This window comes from Alligator mississippiensis, chromosome 3 (assembly GCF_030867095.1).
Source record: "Alligator mississippiensis isolate rAllMis1 chromosome 3, rAllMis1, whole genome shotgun sequence".
NCBI classification, from domain to species: Eukaryota; Metazoa; Chordata; order Crocodylia; family Alligatoridae; genus Alligator; species Alligator mississippiensis.
This window is the reverse complement of record NC_081826.1, coordinates 200,516,636-200,537,549: the sequence shown is the minus strand read 5'-3', so window position 1 is coordinate 200,537,549 and position 20,914 is coordinate 200,516,636. Positions and strand designations below refer to the sequence as shown.

Genomic DNA, 20,914 nt, shown 5'->3' with positions numbered 1-20,914 from the left:
GGCACGTGTATATGCTGATGGGGCTGGTTGGGGCATGAGGGTGCTTCAGTGCAGGGATGCCTGCTGGCTAGCCTTGCCCTGAAGCACCCTTGTGCCCCAGCCAGCCCCTCTGCAGCATGTTGAGCAGGGTCAGAGCAGCCCCAGGCTGGCAGGCTGTCCTCCTCACTCCTACTAGCTGGGGCTGCTCCAATGCAGCTCAGCGTATTGCGGTCCCAGGTGAACATGTAAACACAGTGCCTGGCAGCAATAAACTCCAGTGCAATATGTACCAAAGTTTATTGCATCACATTAATTTCACGTGTAGATGCGCCCGCTAACATATTTTAAAAGTCCATTGTCCAGAAGGCACCAAAATTCAGATTAACAACATTAATTAGGTGTTGGATAAACCTCACCCAGATTTGACCTCAATGAATTACGTGCCTAACCTGCTTAGGCATTTAGGCAAATCCTAATAGCTACCTATATTTCTAAACATAATCCGTGTCTACCCCAACCCCATACTGTTGGAGGGAACATTTAAAAATGCAACCTGAGCACGCCCAGTGGAATGATGAGCAGTGAGACCCTCTTAAACATGCTGAGTATAGAAATGGTGATAGCTGGCAGCCATGTTGGATGTAGGGAGACATAGTTAGCCATGTTAGTCTGAAGTCAAGTAGATGGCAGAGTAGATTTGCACCTTATAAACTAACCAAAGTATCTATCTATCTATCTATCTATCTATCTATCTATCTATCTATCTATCTATCTATCTATCTATCTATCTATCTATCTATCTATCTATCTATCTATCTATCTATCTATCTATCGCACACGCTTTCATGAGCTGTAGCTCACTTCATCAGATGCTGTGAAAGGATGTGCAGAAAGCAGAGTATAAGAAGGATACATATTAGAATACAAAAGACAAGCAGGGGGAAAAGGCAGATATAGGCAGGAGAGGGAGATGGGGGCAATGCTGGGAGAGACAAGCAAACAGATGTTAAGCTCTTAAGAACAAAGGAGTCATCAAAGTTAACCCAGGTAATGGGATATGAATCCATGGGCTAGGAATAGACATTACACATAAACCTGTTTAGGTGATCAGAAACTGGTTTAAACCTGTAACAGAACAGATGTTCAGTGCATATAAACTGGTTTGAAAATGGCGGAAATTGGTTTAAGATAAACCTAGTTGAATGTAGTATCAGACTTAACTGATTTGGGTCAAACCGGTTTATACAATATCTGTCCCAGGTCCCTTGCTGGTTTAAGATAAATCAGACACCCCTTGCATCCCAGCATGTTCTTTGGGCTGGGCGGAGATCTCTGCTCCACAGCAGGTACTCTCTGCTTCTCCCCTCTGCTCTAGGGCAGGATCTCTCTGCTCCTCCCCTCTGCTCCCTGGCTGGAGCTCCAGAGACTGCAGGCTGCTTCTCTCCTCCCCTCACCACTCCCTGCTAAACAGGAATTCCCCCTTCCCCTCTGTCTTGCTGAGGAGTTGTCTGTGTAGCTAGCAGACCACATGCTGGCTATGGTCTGTCCTGAATCAACAGGTAGACTCAACAGGCAGAACCAACAAGTAGCTGGTAATGTCCCTCTGTTGTTTTCTTAATGGGGTGATAAACAGTGTTATCAATTCCCTAGCGGGATAATCAGAGCTCCTGCCGGAGCCTGGCCAGACCCCCCTCAGTTCCATGCTGTGGAAGGGAGGGCTGCTCTAGCGCCCCGCGGCTTCTAGCCTCAGCCACTACAGGTATGTGCCTGCATTTCTGGGATGTTTGTTCAATTACAAAACTGATTTAGCCTAACCAGGTTAGACTAACCTGCAATGATTGAATCAATTCAGGCCCAGGCTTTTTGAATGTCTATTCCTAGCCATAGTATCTATTTAAGCTATGCTTAACACAAACCAGTCTGTAGATGATTTCTTATGCTGCAATTTCCCATTCAAATTAGTTTTTAAAAGTTTACTGTCTGAGAACAGCTACCCTCAGATCAGCAATGGAGTGTCTAAGGAGGTTAAAGTGTTCTGCCACAGACTGGAGTGTCTTTCTGCAGCTGATGTCAGAGTGGTGTTCATTCATTCTGTAGCATAGAAATCATCCAGTCTGTCCAAAGTAGACAGCAGAGGGACACTATAAGTAGGTGATAGCATATATGACATTGGCGGGTTACAAGTGAACAAAACTCGTACGTTATCATCCATGTTATTTGGTCCAGTGATTATGTGGTCTGTATTGGTGTTGTGGCACAGAAGGCATTTGGGTCCATTGCGAGGCCTGGTGTCTTGCTGAGACTGAGTTAGGTAGTATATTGCTTGAGAGATGCTGTTTTAGGTTGTGGGGCTGTCTGTAAGCCAGGACAGGTTTGTTCCCCATAACTACTTTGAGATGGTCATTCTTTTGAAGGAGGAGTTGGAGATCAATATGTGTATCATATCATAATGTTCAATCCAGGGGTTGCAGCTGACCCCCAGAGAGACTCTGTTGTTCTTGTCTCAGGATTAGTACTGTAGTAGGTCAGAGCAGAGTCTGAGCCTGGCTTTGCAAGTTTGAGTGACCACAGTTTTGGGGTTGTATTGTAATTGTAGGAATCCTTGCTCCAGATTCTGAACAGCCTCATTGGGTATACCACACATTTCCAGCAAACAGCTCCTATAAGTACATGGGAGAAAGATAAGCTCAGTTCTACTGGAAGCCTCCATGAAAAGGGGAGCAGCTTTCTGGAAGCTTTCTGCCACTGACCACAGCAAGAAGCTTATCTGTTCACTCTTTGTTGTTTATAAGCTGCTAATAGCAATTATTGTGGAACCAAGTATAATATTTGGGTCACATATATGTTAATATTGTAGGTACTATTATTTATAATAATGTATGCTGAGTGCTGTGGCTGGGTTCCTGAGATCCACCCTTACAAGAATACTAAACTGTAACTCCTGGTTTTATTATCCAAGTTGTGGGTAAACCTTGTGGCAGCTGAGGGCTAGAGTCGAGTTTTGCCAGAAGCCTCTGTGAAGAAGGGAGCAGTTTTCTGCCAAGGGGTGACCACAGCAGGAACTTATCTGTTTATTCTTTGTTGTTTATAGAGTAATAAGACCTGAAACCAGAGTAGAGGTATCCAGGAGCAGTTGCTTTTCCTGTTTCCCCGTCACGGACACAGAATACTAGAAGGGTGCCTGTAGACATGCTGCGGAGCTGCTCCAGTGCGCTGCAATTACACTTGAATAATTGAGTCTGCTGGAGCTTGGTAATTACTGTGCTCCAATCAGCCTCCATATCTTGTATATTAGCATCCCTGTGCTTTAAAATGGTGACAGGGCTACTTGAACTAAACCTCATCAAACAAACTTTAGTTCACATGCCCCCTCTGCCATTCTGAAGCAGGGGGATATTAATGCATAAGATGCTGGGGCACTTTAATTAGAGTGGCTCTTGGAGCTGCTATAATTAAATTGCCCCCTCCCCCACCTCCAGAGCACGTGTAAAAGTGCCTGAAGTTCTCAAGGACTTTACATTCCTGGCTTATAGTGTATTCTCCACAAAGAAATAATATAACATTGTCACAGGGCACCTCAGTGCTCCTGCTCCTAGAGAGGAGAAGCTGCCAGGGAGAAAGAGAGCCCTGGCAGAACATAACGAGCACAGCTGCGGGTTGCCAGGGCAACTAATGTGAGTCAGCTGGCCAGAAGGGGGCAGGGCCTGGCCCTTTTAAAGCCCAGGGCTGAGGCCAAGCTGGCAGTTCCCTGCCAGCAGTCAGAGGGGCAGGAGCTCCTGCAGTTAGGATGGGAGGACAAGCCTAACAGCAAGTATAGCTTGCGAGAGCTCCAGAGGCTGGAGCAATGATATGGAGTTATAGCCAGGAGGCTCGAGTTTATGTTCAGGCTTTGATATTACACCGGTGGTTTGGGCGAGGCTGTAGGGGTTGGAGGAGGCCTCATAGGGGGCTCATGGTAAAGTGAGGACCCCGGCGCCAGTGAGGACACATTAGGCCCTGAGAGTTGCAGGGCAGAGTTGTGGGGTCAGTTAAGCTCAGAGAGGAGCGGCTGAACCTCATAGGGACCCACAGAGGGTGGGGCCCTAGCGCCAGTGAGGGTGCAGGTTTCTCAGGGGGAACCCCAGTGGTATGGGAACCCCAGTGCCAGTGAAGGCACAGCACCAGTGAAGGTGCAGTTTGCGGTAATGAGCGCAACTAGTGGGTTGCGGGCGGGGAACATAGACCCTGGGTTGTGTGCGGGGTACGTAGACCCCAGCCCCAGAGAGGAGCCGCTTTGAGATGCCCAGTGCGGGCACGATGAGCCCCAGAGAGGGGGCCAGATTATTAGGAAGCCCAGTAGGGGCACAGCAAGCCTCAGAGAGAGGGGGCCATATTATTAGGAAGCCCAGTGCGGGCACGGTGAGCCTCTGAAACAGGGCTAGCGCTGCAGAAAACCCCGGAGCAGGGTGGAGTGCTGCGGTTGCCCCAGTGAGAGGGGGTAGTGGCACGGGGAGCCCTGGAAGAAGGGGGTAGCAGCGCGGTGGGCCCGAGAGTCGGGGGCGTTACCGAGAAGTCCCCAGAGTGGGCGCAGAAAGCCCCAGACGGGGGGCTGTATTTTAGAAGCCTGAGTTCGGGCGACACTACAGAGAAGGCCCCAGAGAGGGGCAACGTTATAGGGAGGCCCCGAGTGGGCTCGAAGAGCCCAAGAGAGGGCAGCACAGAAGAGGAGGCCCCAGAGAGTGGGGCGAGAGTACATAGAGGAGGCCCGAGAGACGGGCCGTGTACATATAGAGAGACATACCAGCGTCTATCCCATCAGCAAGGCTTGGGGCATGGTATTAGGGGTTGGTAGGAGCCACGCGTAGCCCATAAGGCTAGGGTGCCTGGGGAGCACCCATCATACCAGGAGACCCCCAGGGGGTCCAGGAACCCACAGGGACAGAGGTCCCAGCTAACCGTGCCCAGGGAGTCGTAAGGCAGCCTCCCAACTTTATCTAACCACCAAAGACGTGGCGGGCGAGAATTTGAGGGTGCCCTTGGGCCGACTTGGCACGGTGAGGGGGCCGTAAGGAGATCACAGCCCTCCTGAAGGACCCCACCATGACAAACATATATATTCTGATTCTCCATATTTCCTTTATAGAATTTTCATTTATTACCTGTTATCCATTTGTCACTATAGGAAAAGAAGTTGTCAATTTTAGACAATTTCTTGTTTCATTATTAGTCACTGAGGCAACTTTAATCACTAGGACCCTACAATAGATGCTGTTGGTCCATATAGTGAACCCAGAGAGTTGGGCATTCTACACTGTAGAATATTTTAATATTATAAAATCCTGTCTGTCTGTCCATAACACTTTATTCATGCTCTGATTGGCTGACAGAAACAGCCAATCAGGGTGCTCCAAGCATGGGGGAGTGCCACCATTATTCCGAAGCAGTGCTAAGGACTGGACAGAGGGTGGGGGGGCCTCTCCCTGCAAGAGGCAGAACAGGAGCAGCATGGGGCAGTAGGTGGCACCATTCCATCCCAGCCACCTCCCCTCTTCCACCCTCTGTCATTCTTGATGGACAATTGGCTAGTCTTTATATAAACACCAAAATATCTTTGTAAATCCAATTCACAGACTTTAAACGAGGGACCATTGGTTTTTAACACAGCTAGTATACATTAAAGGCATTGTGCCTTGTCTACATGAGACATTTCAAACACGTTAGTTAGCACGGTTTAACTAACACATGCTTCAATCATCTTAAATTATAGTCTACCCAAGGCATTAAAAGCTAATGGAATTTTCCTCTTGAGTAATTATATGACATGCTCATTTAGGTTCTCCAGGAAAAAAAGAAATAGAAACCACAAAGCCTATCCCCAACCACACGGATATAGTGATTCTTTTTGGCCATAACTGAAATCCACTCTCAAATATGTGGTTGGGTAAGCTGTACCCAGACTTGACTGTATAATGCTTATTTTGGGATTTCTTCATAATGACTATTGTGTTGACCACCCAGCCTGCATAGACAAAGTGCATAAATCTGAAAAATATTCCCATTTACAGTCAAACCCACTGCCCCTGCTTGGACTCCGCCCTCCTATGACTCCTCCTCAACCAATTCTAAAAGGTTGGCTATCAATTAATTCCTTAAAAACATACAAAAATAATAAAAAAGCATCTGCAGCACTCATATGGCATAAGCAGTTTACTAAGGCATTACAGTACTGTGTCATGCAGGCTGTTAAAGAAAATCTGGTAGTCTGGTGATAATGTGTATATTCATTCAGTGTAAATGACTAAGTTCAAAAAACCATACAATGAATCATGGTTGCAAGGCCAGACTTGCTTTGATTAACTACACTGGTATAATGAAATCCAACAGAGCAATCACTGAAACATTTAGCTCCAAATGTAAATCTTCTTGAACTCTGAAAAAAGCATGTTAGGCAATAAGAGGTGGTGTATAATACAGCCATATTTCATATAATGAAAAGTGGAGGCAGTTGTAAAGAAAAGGGAATGTTAAAAAGTTGTTATGCTGTGTTTGGCAAGAATGAGTCATTTTAAATGTGTCAATCATGATAATCCAACATATTTTTAATCTAAAGGTCAATAGAAGCAGTTTCTATACTGGTACAATAGTTATGCCAAATATGAAAGCAAGCATTTATAAGATGATTTCAAGTATTAATACAGTACCATAATGTGTCTTGGAGAATTAATCTCAGCTTTAAATTGAAGGGCATAGATTGATCAAGGTAAGAGAATTTTATTAAAAAATGTACTGATATAACCTGTGACACTTTCATTTCAGCAAGGCTGCCGTGTTGAATTCCCATATCTCAGGCACGTCTTACTATATAGATGAAGGCTGTTCATTTCTACCAGGATACAGAGTTGCTTTGTCTGTAAGAAATCTAGGTTCCACCTTCAAAGCTTAATCTATGAAAGTTTCTTCATATGGCCACTGGCCAGGTATCTGGACATGATGGTCTATGTTTTTTTCCATGAAGACACATGTGCTTTTTACTGTTAATAAGAGATTACATGCATCAAGAGGAATCTGGTCTCCAAGGAGCTCCTTTCAACATACAAATTAAAACAGGAAAGGTTTTTGTGTTATTATTTCTTTACTCTTCTGACCCTCTCAGCCTTGCACTTATCTAGAGGACAAGAAAATAGCTATTTCTTTTAATAATTAGTCAAATTATTATTATTATTTGGGAATGAATTTTACAGTGAAACTTTTGGAACCGTTTGGTTTTGGATTGCATACTTATGAACGATTTCACAAATTTTATATTGAGACATAACATTGCTAGAAGGCAAATCCTGCCCCCCGCCATTACTGCAACAGGAAAGCATGTTTATTATACAATGAGAAATCAAAGCTATACAATAAACCCTCAGCATGGTGTGCAGACTTTCTCCAGAGGCTCCTTATGTAGCCCAATACAGGGAGAACCTGGACTGCAAGCCCGGGGTGTGGAAGACTGGAGGAAATAGCTCTGTTCAGAGAATTTTTCTCCCTATTTCAGCTGGTAGGTAAGGGGCTTGCTCAGACCCAGTTTATACTGCCTCCTTGCCCAGATTATGACTGCTCCTGGGAAAGAAGTCCTGGCCACGTGCTCCCACATTGCATGCACCCAGCAACTGATAGCTGGCTTAGAGCTCTAGTACTACTCTCATGTCCTACCTCAGAGGAGACACTCAAAGTAATGCAGAGGTGAGTAGTTGGGACCATTCTAAGCTATTTATACGGCTTACCTGCCAGGCTTTGGCACAGAGTAAGAGTTAGTGGGTGAGGTTTGTTTCTCCGTGGTGGTCCTACTCCTGATATTCTGTAGAGTGCACCAGCTGCCAGGACCTGGATTCCTGCAAAGAATTCTTCTTTCCTACCAATCTCTCCAAAATCCTACTAAAATATTCAGTTACAGGATTTGCCCCAGTGTGAAACAATTGCTGCATTCACACCCAGTACATGATGAAGTTAGTAAAGTTATAACCATTTACACTGGGAACAAATATTGCTGCTATGCTATATGGAGCATACATATCACTTAGATATTTAAATTGACATCGAACATGATGGGCTGAAAATGCATACATAAAAGATGTCACAGAACATTATAACAATCACTGCAGTATCTATAGTGTGATCTGGAGTGTTTGGGATCACTTCTGTAAAATACTCTGGCATTTATTTTAAAATAGAGCTCACAACCTGAATGGAATCTTCTTTCAAAATGGGCTCATTTTAAGAAATGGACACTGGAGATAAATGTATCAGTACCCTATGAATTAAAATGTTCTGTTCTACATGCCAGGCTGACCATGTAGGGTAGCAATGCTAGGACCAAGTCAATTGATTTCAGTGGGAATGTGCATGCTAATTTATGTTGTAACAATTCTATATCCATTGTATTGAGTCCAAAGGACCTGACACATCACCAACAGAAGAGCCTCACACATAGTGTAGCATATGAATTAAGACATTGAATCAAAATGGTTCCAGTGACATTGTGCTGTGTTTGAATGAGTGGTGGTCTTGACAGCGTGTCAATAGGAGGGTGGGAATTTTTAAAATGAACATTTCTCTGAATTAAATAGGCATTCTATCACTAACCTCCTTTGTTACAATTAAGCATTATAACACACTCAGGACAAAGGACCATTTTGTTTTACAAATTGTGGCCAAAGTTTTCAAAATTGGGTACCTAAAGTTAGTCACTTGGATCCATACTTACCAATCTAAACAAGCAGCCTGGTTTTTCGGAGGTACCTATGTTCTGTTGATTTCCCCAAGAGCTCAAGGAAATCAGAGTCTACGCTATACAGTTTGCTGCTAAAATACTGTACACACAATTCCCTCTCAAATTTTGTTTCCCTATCAATATAGAACTTGCTACTAGTCAATAGGGAGATTAAGGGGAACTTTGATTTCAGTGTCCTTTCTAACAAACATCTGGGCTGCACAACTTTCCATTTTTCATTTTAATTATTTGCAAATGTGCTGCAGCACTTACTTTGTAATCACCAAGTTCTTTGCTGAGTTTAGCCCCTAGTCCTTCGTTACCAACTATCAATGCTATTCTGACCCTTCCTGTTACACCCTGATTCTGCAGTTACTGTTGTATTGGCATGGAACCCCAGTGAGCAGAGTCCCTAGGCTCACCCATTTAATCTGTATCTACTGAAGGTATGTACATACATTTGGACAGCAAGATGAGACTTAAGGGTCTTATTTAAGACAACCAAGTGCTTCTAGAAAAGCTGTGTGAGAGTGTACAGGATTCCCTACATACATTTAATTGCTAGAACAGAGCATTTTCTTGAAGACATCAGAGGACAAAATTTCCAATTCAGAAAAGCATGTTAGCTTAAGCTGGAGTCTGTCCCTGGTTAGAAAAAAATTTAAGCATGTCCTTAATTTTAAGCACATGCTTAAGTCTAACTAAAGCCATGGGACTTTAGCACATACAGTGAGGATGGGCCAGATCGAGGCCTGCATTTTATTTTACTAAATAAATGCCATAGGCACATGACTTTTTCTTATTAAAACCAAAAAACAAACCAACTCAGCCATCCCATCTCAATAACTTGATTAGTCTACTTCTTAACACTAAAGGATGTCCTCACCTGCCTCTAATTTGTATAAATGGTAGCATGTGATGAAACTGAGCAGCCTCCAAGCGACAAATACAGCTCATTTGAAATGTGTATCATGAGCATGTTTTGCTCTTCCCTCTGGCACAACACAGACAGAAAAGCAGGGACCGCACAGAAGGGGTGTAACATGCACCTCCAGCAGTAGTGAGGGTAACAGAGACCTCTACTGGTTAAGAATGGAAAGCCATGCTTGTATGACTTCTAGTCTGGGGTCTACTGGCTTATTGTGAACTCTTTTCAGAGCAACACTTCTGCTTTCTTATGAACATCTAACATATTTTTATGGTGAGGCACTTCTCTCTCCCCTGTCTCAATAGGATGCTGCTTCTTCCAAATCATGATGGTTACTTTAGGTATGACTGAAGTTGTTGATAACGGATTCCTCTAGAACACAAGTTTTCATAAATCCCATTCTGTCATGTGGATCAGGTGGATTATAGCTGTTATACATTTAGTTTGACCAATGAACAGTGAAAATGTGTCAACATTCTAAAATTAAAAAAAATATTAGGAGGTTTAGATCAGAGGATTGCAGCAATACAGAGGTAGAGTACAGTAAAATGAATTACTGCTTTCCTGTCTTATAGTGACAGCAGATTAGAGCAGTGGAAAAAAGTACAAATCCCAGCAGAATAACATATCTGTGATAAACCTCCAAGAGCCCCAATGGTGGAATAATCTCAGATCAGGCACCAATTTATGGGGTAAATTTAACAGGCCTTGGAATCTGCAATGGGAAAAATCAGCATGAGCAGCAGCTAAGTAGGTAACAGTGACTTCTGCCAGTTGTAATGATGTGTATATGCCCCTCAGGTCCCTTAAGTGATTATGCCAATATCTGCAGCATTAGGGTTGGACACCTATTAATCAGAATGAACAAACCTTCAGATCTTTACTGTGAAGAATCATGAACTGGGGGACTAAATATAGGCAAACAAATCCAATAACTTTATCCTTACAGCGGAGTGACATAAGCAAATATAAATCCCACTTGTGTTATTATAATGCCTGCCAAGCTAATTGAGAACACATTCATTTCTTTAACTAAATTAATTACTGTTACAATTATATGACCCCAAGGTCATCTCCTTTAAGAGATGCCCAGCACTTGAATTAACTATTCAACTCTTCACAGTAAGTGGCCTCAGCCAATCAATGCCAGATAAATACTGTTGAAATATGCATTTAATTATCCTAGCACTTTAGCTTTTAACATCTTTTCTTTGCAAGCAGTTTTTATTTGCTAATTTATTCAGGGTGTGTGAGGCATTTCTTGGTTTAGTTAGGTCATATTCTAAAATAACAAAATTTTGATCCTCAAGGAGAATCACAGCCGCCCTTGCAGTCAAACTGTGTTACGACCAGCCTGTTCTCTTGCTGTAAAAGGGCTGCACTCTGCAGAGTAGGTTTTTACCCACATCCTTTTTTCCCCTCTTTTTGACAGCAGAAAGCTAACACTGCCAGCTAATTTGAAGCAGTTCAAAAACTGCCTCTCTTTGATATTGTTTACAGCTCTAGCTACTAACAAAATGCCTACCCAATGAAGGATACACATTTTTCCAAGCCATGAAATTCCATTAGAGGATCAAAATAACATGCAAAATGTCAACAAAATCCCCATCAACTGTTTTTATAAACTGTTTTCTTTTGAAATGCTGAGATTTCATTTACCAGATCCTCCTTCCCTTAGAAGACAACTGCCCCCTGCAACTAAGGACCACAGACCAGATTCTGTCAGCCTTACTTGGCTGAAATTCACTCTTGCGCAGACAGCTACTACAACATCTACGCACCATATAAACCCAGTTTAAGTCACATATGCCAACCTTGTGTTCGATCTCTGCCCAAGAGGAAATTTCCCATCAGCTAAAAAACACAGTGGGTACATCTATACGAAATATTTACTGCAGAGCTGTCTAATTAGCTCTGCAGTAAAGTCTCAGCATCTATACATGTGGCCCCATTAGGCTACAGGAAACTAATTAACTCCACCATAGGTAAGTACTTATAAACACAAGTACTATGACAGTACCTATGACAGTGTTCTTTGGTGCGCAGCAATGCACGAGTGGATGCTGATGGGGCTTGCTGGGCATGAGAGTGGCTCAGTGCGGGGGCTGCCTGCTGGCTAGCCCCACGCTGGAGCACACTCACGCCCCAAGTCAGCTCCTCTGCAGAACAGTGAACCAGGTTGGAGGAGCCCCAGGCTTGCAGGTTGACTCCTAGGACCCCCTGCCAGCTGTGGCTGCTACAATGTGGCTCAGTATGCTGTGGTTTTGGGCACATGTGTAAACACAGTGCTTGGGAGCAATAAACTCAGGTGCAGTATGCACTGGAGTTCACTGTAGCACATTAATTTCACATGTAGATGTGCCCAATGAATTTTTACTCTTCTTGATGCTACTCGCTGTAAGAATGGCAGAATCTAGCTCTTAGCTATATATTAGTGTGAAGCTGGGGTAGAGACAGAGTCACCAATTATCTACATCAGGATAAGTAAGACAGCAAATTGGCCCCACATTCAAAACAATTCTAGCAAAACTGCAAATTACATTCTTTTATCAATGTCCTGCTTTTGGCTCATATATGTAAATAAACAAATACATACATAAATTGTAATATATAAAAAAAGACCCACATTCTGCAATTATTTGGAATCTAATTTGCATGAATATTAATTCTTTTAAACAAGAGAATAAAAATGATGACACCCTGCAGACTAGCAGGCTTCCTACCTTCAGAAAAGAAATGGTTCATTAATTTTTAAACAAGAGACATTCATTATTATGCTTTCTGTGACAAGACTTTGATTTTTTTTATAAATGATGACCATAATTAAGCTTCTCATAATGAACATTGCTATTACTAAACAGAACAATTTATATAATGTCTTCACTCTATGAGACTTAAGTTTTCTTACTGAAGAGAAAAATCAGATAAATGACTGAGTTTACAGGATAATGCTATTACATGTAACAATATTTCATATATGGGCCATATTCATTTTCAGACAAAGCTTAAGTCAGCCAGTAGTGGCTCTTTCTAAAGAACCTAAGGATTTAGGCCTAAGTTTATTCACAAAGAAGAAAATGGCAAGAAATACAGAAATTAAGGACCCCAATCCTGAAAACCTTTATACTTAAGTAACAACTTCATATATATAAATAATTTGAAGGAATTCAAAGCACCTAATCTGGGCTCAGTAGGATTTCTCAATCTGTAAAGTTGCGTGTCTGTTGTTTATGGCATCAGATCTTAAGGTTCCTACTAGCAACAGTCAAATAACCATATTAAAGGCTAGGAACAGACACTTCATTTGTCTTGGGACAAGTTGTGCTTGTTTATCTCAGAACAGAAATGTCCTAGGATTGGCATGTACACATATCACCTTTCTAATCAGAGTTTAGTAAGTGACAGTGGACATCTGCTTTTCTGCTTTTGATTCAATGATACAACCCCAGGAGAAGCATTCAGACACATTTTGAGACAAACTGTTAGCACCTTCTATCCCATGAACCATTTGAGGGAAAAAACAAACATACATGTCTGAATGATTGCACCTTGTCCCAGGATAAAATCATTTACCCTAGGACAAATGTGACTTCTGTTTGTTGCCACAGTGACAATTATTTATGAATATGAGGTTTTGATTCAAGTACTATTAAAGCCTTTAGTGTCTGTGTAGAGCTTTGGAGGTAGCCTGCCTGAACTAACCATGTACACACATTTGCTATGAAAGAAAAGTATTCAATCTGTAAGTGCTTTCTCCAAACTTTGGTTTCTCTAGTCATATACAAGAATGTGGATGTGTGTAGACCACCACCTGAGAACCAAACCCCAACACATGAAATTTCATGAACACTCCAGAAACTGCTGATTATTTGCTCACACTATCTGTTGAATATATTCAGCTTGGCTCACAAGTGTTTAATGAAACTTAAAAAAAACGGCAAATTTTGCTGATTTTAGTAATTACTAAATATTATTCAACCAACTCCTGTTCTCAGAGAACTGCTGATTAGTTATATTGCACACATGTGGCACATTCTGTTGCTGTTTTTCTGATTAAATATGTGGCTTAATATTACTGTTTATGTTGTTAAATGTTTCACAAAATAATAGCAGGTGAAATTTTTAATAGTGCCTATGTGACTTAGGTGTGTGACAGGATCAGGGTTCAGGGGTGGCCACCATGCTCCCTGGTGGTCACTTGACCACTGTCCCCACTCAGGCTCCCCAAGGTACCCTCCCTTTCTACCTTTCCTGCCACACGTTGATGTTATTTGTAAGGTTTTGGGAAACTGCCATCAGGGCCCCAGAGTGATCCCAGTTTAGCTGTATTCTGCCCCTCAGGCATTACGCAATGGCACTCGTGGCCCAATTAGTGCCTCAAGGCACCAGTTGCCTTATGAGCTATTCATGGTCTCCTTCCAGCCCTGTAGTCATGTCCATACCTCATAGAAGTTGCTTTAAGTTGTCCACTGGGCCCCCTGGCCCATACATTACACTCCAGTCTGCCTGCCAAGCCTCTGATCCTGGCAAGGCTCTCTTCCCTGGGCCGCTGGCCCTAATTCCTATCAGCCTGCCATGCACCTGGCCATGGTGATACTTTCCTCTTTCCCTGGGTCCCTATCCCTAGTTTAGCTTCTGCCCCTTCCACCAGGTTTTAGCAGCTTAAGCCAGCTATGATTTCTGTGCCACTGCCATGGCCTTGAGCCCTCCTGGCCTTGGCCTAGTTCCCCCAGCTTTCCATGGTGCCTGACTCCAGGCTGGGCTGCTGTGGTGGACTCCCAGCCCCCTGGGGTCCCTGACCTCAGGCTGGGCTGCTTATAATGCCCCCAGCCTTCAGGACCCCGGATCCTGGGCTGGGCTGCTCTCAGTGCTCGAGTCCTCAGCTCTCTGGGTCCCTAACCCCAGGCCAGGCTGCTCACCGTGCCCCTAGCCCTCAGCCTTCTGAGGCCCCAACCCCAGGCTGGACTACCTGGCATTAGCCTTAGGTCTCTCAGCTTCAGCCCAACTTGTCTCAGCCCTCTGGGTGCCTGATCTCAAGCTAAGTTGCTTGCTACTGAATGCCCCACAGGCATGGTCTCCACACCTCCCCCATAGCCCAGTAATCCGGTTAGCCTAAGAATGTAAACACAAACACAACAGCTATACAAAAACCCTCCCCACACTGGGTCACTCTTTCCCCACAGGCTAGGGACAGAAGTTATGCATAAACCAGTTTAAGTCATCAGAAACTGGTTTAAACCTGTAACAGGGAAAGGCAGCAGAGTGGAGATCCCTGAGCACACAGTGAGCAGCCTACTCCTGCCCTGTGCACAACTCAGGGGGGGACACATGCCTCCCATGCCTTCCCTGGGGGGTAAGCGCAGCAGTGGGGAACTACTCCCCCCACCTCGCACCCTGGATGAGCCACCTGAGGCTTTGTCCCGCTCCGTACCCCAGCCCCGGGTCCCATGCACCACCCAAACTGGGCAGCGCCCCCAGTCCCTTCCACTGCCCTTCTCCCTCCATCCCCACTGGGGCCTCGATCTGGCCCCCACATGCCTCTTCCCTCCCCCATGCCCCTTCCTTATTTACCTGCAGGGAGCTGCTCTTCATGCTGCCCAGTTGTATTCCTGGCTACATGCATCTTGGTGCCTCAAGCGGGACCCCTTGAAGGTGAGAATGCTGCTTGCCTGCAAAGGGAAATCCACTATTTCCTGAGGGAACCCAGGCATCTGGGGAGTCCCTGATTGGCATGGGCCTTTGGGCCCGGACCCCGGGTGTTAATCTACCTACGCATTTTAGAATAAGAAGCATTTTCCAGAAATCATGTTCGCTTATACAAAGGGCATATTCACTCATACAGTTACAGTTGTAGGTCCTCTGGCTTTGAAAGAAAGTTTTAGCAAGTGTTTGGAAGTAAGACTGAAAACACACAAGCCTGCCACAATCTGTTATTGTTGGTAACAAGAACTTTATTTTACAGAATGTCCTACACTGAGGGTATGACCAGAATAAGGTTTTTCACAACCATTTTGCCCACAGATTAAAATCCTGATTTAGACAGGACAGAACAAGATGTACTTCAACACAAGTTTGCTGATTAGCATAAACTGTAGAAGGAAGGCTATGCTTTATCTCCACACATCTGAACCTATTTACACTAGGATTTTCAAAATGTGTTAAAAACACCTTGCCTAGATGTGCTCAAAATTTTCTTTGTCCCTGGACAGATGATCACATACCTCAGTTCAATGCACTTCACTTTTGTATGCCAATGTAAATTAAATTAGGATCAGAAACAGACAGACACGTATCTATCCCAGGTTGAAGAGCATAGTAGAGATGGGTATTGTCTAGCCTCCCCACTGGATTGCGGGGAAATAATTTACCATTTAGCAGTCACCATGGGTGACACAGACAGATGAAACCTAGTTTGGTATACTTTACACTACATGAGTTTTACTCCTGATTCATTCAAGGGTAATCCTACACTGAGGGAGGTGAGGTACCTGTGTTAGTGCTTTATGTCATCTCTCTGCTGCTTTTTTATGCTGGAGAAATGCCAATTATGCTAGCATAAATTCATTGTCTCTCCAGTATCATATTACATTTTTACAAAACTGTGAAGGCTTGTGATAATATTTTGAAAAAAAAATCATAGTTTTACCTTAACAAAGTGTTTTTAGATCCCACTGATGTCAATGAAATTATAGGGTACTTTGCAGTCTTCCATTGGGATTTAACAAAGACAGAAAGCAAGCATCTGGAATAAGGAAACAAACAGTGTGACAAGTGAAAGAAACATTTGGAAATGCTCTCAGTACCCACAGTCTAGGTATTAGTGACTGGGAGCTCAACCCAGATAAAGTTCAAAAGCAAAGAAAGCATGACTCAAAATCAGATGAACCAATGTTTCCTTAAGCAGTTTGATAGTGTTTTTGGGACCCATCATGCCTCAGCTTGTATAGTGATGGAGGAAAATAAGGGGCCTTAAGACACCCTCCTACCTCATTTGTGGGCTACTCATACCACAAGTACCTGTGGAAGTGGAAGCAGTTTCTGCTTCAGTCATTACCTTACCCAGTACAAATTGGCAGAGCTACCAATTCAGGGGTCAGAATACCTGGGGCTAGGTGCTAAGGAAAGTAGTCTAACTCAAAGACAGGCCAGGCACAGGATATTTTCCCTACTGCCAGAGCAAAGTGGGACTAAAAGGCAAATTATGATGCCAAGTCAGCACAGCCATTTTATTAGGGATCCAGGCAAAAACCATGATTCATCCCTTTGAGATGGAACTTTGAATAAGATTTTGCTTGATCATTTTTTCTAGCAATTATAAGAGTGGGACACGTGAAGAGTCAGTGGATACGGGGTGGATACAAACAAAAAATAAACTTGTCCACTTAGCATCGGTTTTCAGATGGTAGCACAGAGTTTTTGTCATTTGTCAAATGTAATGTTCAGAAGATAACTCAGGGTGAAGAAACAGCACAGATTTTGAAATCTCCTAACACTGATTAAAAATTAAGCAAAAACTGAGGCACCACAGTGGCTTACTGTGTTTAACCAAAAGGAAGTGGTTCACATTGACATCTTTGTGTGCGTTAGGCAGGATAGTCCACACGGTAATATTTTAAGTGTACTGTTTTGGCTTAGTTGACAAATAGGCAAAACCCTATTCGTTGTGGCTAGTACAGCCACCAGCAGCATCAAAAACTATGGTATGATTGAGTCAAATGGGAACGGCTTGAAAACAAGAATATATATTTAGACTATTAATTTAGACAATTATTCTGGCCTCACTAGTGGAATAATACAGCACAGTTAAAGAGTTCTTGGGTAGAGAACATTTGTTAAATACTCTTGTGACTGTTGCTGCCACTCAGTCTACTATATCAGCTATACTGCAAAAGTACATCTGCTCCAATTTCTGAGAACTTTAGGATGCTACTTTATTCATAGAACAACAAGCAGTCTTTTAATTGCAGCAAAACTGTATAAATTGTCTGAAAGCAATTTATAATAAGCCAACTACTGGTGCACTGATGTCCCTGACAGAGGCTGAGTCTATTACGGATCTAATTTAACAAATATACAAAAGGTTCATTTTATTAATAGAGTTATACTTGTGCTACTAGGATGAAATGTTTAAATGAAGAGTGACCAAGAGGAAGAAAAATGTTAGTGGCCAAAAAGCTTTAAGTGTTGTTTATCAGAAAGGATAATCTTGCTTTGGTGATATTATTTTTTAAAAACATCAAGGAGTCAATTCATTTTTTCAGCTGGTAATGTTGACATTGTTGTGACAAACCATACTGAATGGTACAGCAAATAAGTACCAGAAAACAGATGTTTAATTCTATCAAAGAATTCAGAATTATAATGATCATACTAGCTTGTATGGGTGAAACGCAATACTCTTACACAAAGCCATGTAACAGAGCTTTCTGTTAGGCACTAAGCTAGAAACCTGGTGGGATTTCCAACTTCACTCTGTGCAAGGCAGCTCCAAATACCATTAAATATGAATAGGAACAGACCCTATTTCCCCTCCTTATCTTGTCCTTATCCTTGAAGATAACAGTTATCAAATCTGTGCTTGGGCATAGCTCAGCACCAAAGATGTTGAGGATTTTTTCCCTGAAACAGTTTTCACTGGAAAATGTCAGCTTGACAAAACTGAAACGTTTAATAAGAGCGTATCATTAGGAACCAAACTTTTGCCCAGAAAGTCTTTGCAGGTCTAAACCAGAAAATCCAAAATAAAATCCTAAACAGAAAATGATCCCGTGGTTAGGCCGCCTGAGTGGGATACTGATGACCTATGTCCAAGTTCTGCTCCAAATCATGCAAAGCAGGAAGATGAACACTGGTTCACCAACACATGAATTGAGGTTCCCTGACCATTAGCTCTTCTAGGATGGCTTCTCTTGTTAGTCAGTGGGCCAAGGTTCAGTGGCTAGGGCATTCTCTAGGCATGTAGGAGACTCAGGCCCCCTCTACACATTATATCTATAAGCTTCTTAACTGTGCAATAAATTTAGACTGGCTACACACGTAAATTAGCTATGGCAGTTTAAAAACATCCAACCAGCTATAAAGTTATTGCTCAAAAAAAAAAAAAAAAAAAAGTGTATATCATGCAATGTACTTTATAGCCGCTTTCTATCCAGCTTAAATTTGCATGTGTAGGCAGTCTGTAGCTGAGACTGTGGAGTGCAACACTAAGGTTGGAAGATCACAGCTGCTACGATTTCCCAGATGCAGGGGTTCTCCATGTAGTGGCTTGGCAATCGTAGCAGCTGTGATCTCCAAACCATTGTGATCTCCGCACCACAGGGTGCTCCACACACCCTCCCTGGGCTGGGAGATTGCAGCAGCACCCCACAGCTGCTGGGACTGAGTCCTGCAGCTGATGGGACTGTCAGCCTTGGCTGCATGTGGTCCCTGTGGTTGGTAGCCCCATCAGCAGAGGGCACTCCCAGCCACAGGAGTCTGTTTCTTGCCCATGGAGGGAGAGTCTAGGATCAGGCTTCCCCTGAACTTGCAATAAGGCACAATGGGATCTAATGTGTGATCCCACAATAATGCCTCCTGCCATGCATGTGTAGAGGGGGCCTCAGAGTCAAGACCATGGCCTGAATTAAGATAATAAGGCCTTGAACCTGGGCCTTCTCGGTCTTTGGGGACTGCTGTGATATTTCCTACTTTCTCCAGTTTTAAGAAAAAGAAATAAAAAAGTGTTGGCATCATCCTGATATGCAGTTTCCAAAAGTTGGATGAGATGCAAAAGTGGATTCCTACCCAGTTTTCTCCACACCGTCATCCAGGGATAGTACTGCTCCTCTTTGTGTGGGCATGCAGACCTGCTGCATGTCTGAAGCTTGTCACAGGAGTCTGTGTTTGCACCAGAGGTGAATTTTGATAAAAGGAAACAGCTAAGAGCACTGTAATAAAGCTAATAGGGAAAGAACAAGACAGCATCAAATCAGAAACCTTCCAACAGGAATAGACAAAAATAATTCTTTTACATGACTGGAAATAAAATAAACTGACATTGTTGTGCCTCATTCCTTTATTTCTGTCCAGGAGAAAGCAAAATGCCAAGAAAGTCAAAATGTACTTGTCTAAATCTATTGAACTCTTAGAACACAGAGGGAGGTATACTAGCTTTTAAAACCTATGCTTTACAAACAATGGGCTTTTCATTCCAGGCTTTCATTTTGCTACTCAGCCCACAAAGCACTCTGCTGATTAACAAGATTATCATTTGTTGCCATGGTTGGGAGGTCCTCTGTGTGGAAGCCCCCAAACCCAGCCACTTTAACCTCACTGCAGTGAGGTCCTAAACAACAAAGACAAGATAGAAACCTAGCTCTCTTCTTCTGGGCCAAGAGGTTTCCTTTTAGGGAAGTGAGCAGTATGTAGGCCCTCCAAGCCTGTATACTTTAGCTGCACAGCACTTCTACCATCTTCTGGCCAAGGAGAGTAACTAAGTAGTGGGGAAAGTGAGATGGGGCAAAGCACACAAAACATCAGAATGCCCAAGTGCTGCCCCCGAGGCAGACGTGCTCACTCCTGTGCTCCCAACCCCTAGATGCCACCAGCCCTCTTCCCTTCCACCCACCAAATCCTCCCTCCATTGAGAAGACTCCTTCCCTGAGTGTGCATCCTTCCCTTGTCTGCCTGTCTACATACCCAAACCCTTTTACACAGGTGCAGAAAAAAAGAATCAGCTGATCTGTGTCAAAAGCCAGACCTCAGCCTGCCTCCTGGAATTGGCTTAAAGCTGTGGCTGGCTGACTGGCAGGGTAGGAAGGTGAGTAAAATCCACCTGATTTGCTCTCGAAGCTTGGGGTGGAAGGGCCAGATGGAGCTCCAGGACACCTCTCACTGCTCAGCAGGTGGGCAGAGCAGCACCTAATGGCAAGGGAATAAAATTGTAGCTGCTTCCTCCCCAGCCAGGTTAGCCCAAGATGCTAGTAAGGTCCTTATTTAGCAAAGCACTTAAGCATATGCTTTTCTTTAAGCATCGAGGAATCTTATCCATATTCAGCAAAGATCAAAGTTTACATTTTAAGCATGCTTTTAGGTTCCATTGAAGTTAAGGGGTTTAAGCACTTGCTTCAGCATTTTGCTGTTGGGGATGGGATTACGACTTAAAACCAAGCCTGTGCTTTAGAACAGCACAATAGGATTTTTGCCTTTGAGATTATTACCTAGCAGTCAAACATATTCAAGTAGTTCTTCACCAGGAATTTCTACAGATTTCTACAAATTCTGCTGAAAAACAG

At 43.3% G+C, this 20,914-nt stretch overlaps 1 long non-coding RNA gene across 1 annotated transcript in view; it reads right to left on the bottom strand.

Moving 5' to 3' along the window:
• Window positions 1-20,914, bottom strand: part of LOC132249137 (uncharacterized) — a 112,323-nt gene that overhangs the window by 16,137 nt on the left and 75,272 nt on the right. The window contains exons 2-4 of the long non-coding RNA XR_009460544.1: window positions 19,425-19,578; window positions 16,288-16,383; window positions 15,213-15,310 (exon numbers count right to left, since the gene is read on the bottom strand). This is a non-coding gene — a long non-coding RNA (uncharacterized LOC132249137). The remainder of the gene's footprint in view (window positions 1-15,212; window positions 15,311-16,287; window positions 16,384-19,424; window positions 19,579-20,914) is intronic.